This window comes from Galeopterus variegatus, unplaced genomic scaffold (genome assembly GCF_000696425.1).
Source record: "Galeopterus variegatus unplaced genomic scaffold, G_variegatus-3.0.2 Scaffold2955, whole genome shotgun sequence".
NCBI classification, from domain to species: domain Eukaryota; kingdom Metazoa; phylum Chordata; class Mammalia; order Dermoptera; family Cynocephalidae; genus Galeopterus; species Galeopterus variegatus.
Window position 1 is genome coordinate 334,475 of NW_007729066.1, and position 2,163 is coordinate 336,637.

The 2,163-nt window shown below is 33.4% G+C and overlaps 1 protein-coding gene across 1 annotated transcript in view; it reads left to right on the forward strand.

The window, feature by feature from the left end:
• Positions 1-2,163, forward strand: part of NOL4 (nucleolar protein 4) — a 288,360-nt gene that overhangs the window by 260,669 nt on the left and 25,528 nt on the right. The window lies entirely within an intron of this gene.

Sequence of the window (2,163 nt, forward strand, 5' to 3'; positions counted from 1 at the left end):
GGTCCCACTTATTATAGCACACACTTATAGGAACAACAGATTTTTGGAAATATCATCTTCAATATCTTAGATTATTTAAGCATCCTTACTATCTGCAATATAAAAGTTCATTGTAAGTACAAAAGAAAACATATATATTCTTTGCCTATATATTAAATAAAAATAAAAGTATGTCTTTAGAAGAAGTTCCTATTACCAGAGGTAAATTTGTTGAAGGCCCAATATTCTTTTTTATAGAGAACCATAATCTAAAACTCACCTTCTTCGGGTACTTGCTGCTAGCAAAGAGTAACTTCCACATTTGAAAAAAAAAAGAATTTGGAACTGGTTTACTTCTCAATTTAAATAGTAAAATCAGCAATACCAGCAAATTTTGATTCTATCTGGGTCCCTCATTTAAGGCAGTTTGTCCCAGGAAAAGTGCTATTTATTCTAAGGTAATTAACCCTCCCAGAGATTTCTAAAAAGGTTTAAATGGCAGGAGTTTAAATTACAATCACACATTTTAGTTCGTATACCAGTTTCAGTCAGTTCATGTTTATATTACATATATTTCAGATGCATAATCTTTTTGTTGTTCTTTTAAAAGGCAATGCTGGGAAAATAAATTTACATCAAAGTTCAATTTTTTGTATGTTATAACATGTTTTCCTTTCAATTTTCTTTCTTATTTTCACTTCAATTTACTTTGGGAAATTCTGTTGTTTATTTCATAACCTTAGTTACTACAAGTGAAAAGATGAAAGCTCACAGATCATGTGTCTGAGTTCTACAGCTGAGTTTAATGGTATAGTTGAGTGGATCAGTTAGAGCTGAATAGATCAGAGGAACAACAGCAAAATTATAATTCTGTGGTGCTGATAGTCATGGTTTGGTGAAATCTTCCACACGTAGTGAAAGATTAGAATATTTCTCACTATAGCAATTCTACTGGGTCCATTTCATCTTTCCTTTTTTTCTAGCACTTGGGGCCATAAAAAATATATTTGAAATTTACTTGTTCCATTAAACATATATTCTAAATTTAAAGAGCTGCAAAATATTTCTGACTGTGACAAAAAAACACTCCTAGGAATTCACTAGAAATCTGTTTATAATTCTTTCTCAGTAAATAAAGAAGAAAAGATGAAGAATGCAGTAGCCAAGTGAAGTCATATATGTTGTATATGACTTTACAGCCTAGTGATTTTCATAAATGCCTTATCTGCAGTGATTTTATGAGTTGAAAGTAGAACAAAACAGAGCTTCTTGTCTGGTTAGAGAGGAAAGACACCATGTGACAGCCTATCTGTATGTCCATTTAATCTGTTTTACTATTAAAGGGAAATCCATTTAATCTGTTTTACTATTAAAAATATATACAATTTGTTGAAAATTTAATTTTTTTTTCACAACTTGACACGGTTAGAAGGTTTAAAGGAAATTTTGTGGATACGAATGCAGTTTAAAAACAATAACAAAAAAAGGCTAAAAGGCCTCAGTGTTTATGAAGGCCCTTGTTAGGCTTTTGTAATGCATGTAATAGGCCTGGCTTGGAGCTGGCACTCAATAAATTTTCTTATTTTTAAACATAAAATGAAAAAAGAGAGTGTAAAAGGGGGCGAGAAAGAGGAAAAAAGAAAGAAAGAAAGGAAGGGAGAGAGAGAGCAAGGGAGGGAGAAGAGCAGGCTGCAAAAATGATTTCAAGAAACTCAACTTTGTCAAATGTTTCTTTTCCTTTCCTTATAATTTCCCTTCATGAGATTTTTTAAAGCCTGGCTAGTTCTTTTTAAAACAGTTTTTAAAATAAAATTCACCCTTCCACCAATTTTCAAGTGCACAGTACAATGTAGTCGACCACGTGCACGTCGTTGTGTGGCAGATGCCCAGGACCAGCCCCTACCGCCCTGCACGACTGCGACTCTACATGGGAAGGAGGGCTCCCTCTCTCCCTGCCCTCAGTCTCTGGAAACCACCATTCTACTTTATCTTCCTATGAGTTTGACTACTTTAGGCACCTCATATAAGTGGAATTATGCAATATTTAGCTTTTTGCGACTGAATTATTTCACTTAGCATAATGTCTTTAAGTTTCATCCATGCTGTGGCATATGACAGGGTTTCCTTCTTTATAAAGGCTGAGTAATATTCCATTGTATGTATATTCCATATTTTCTTTATCCA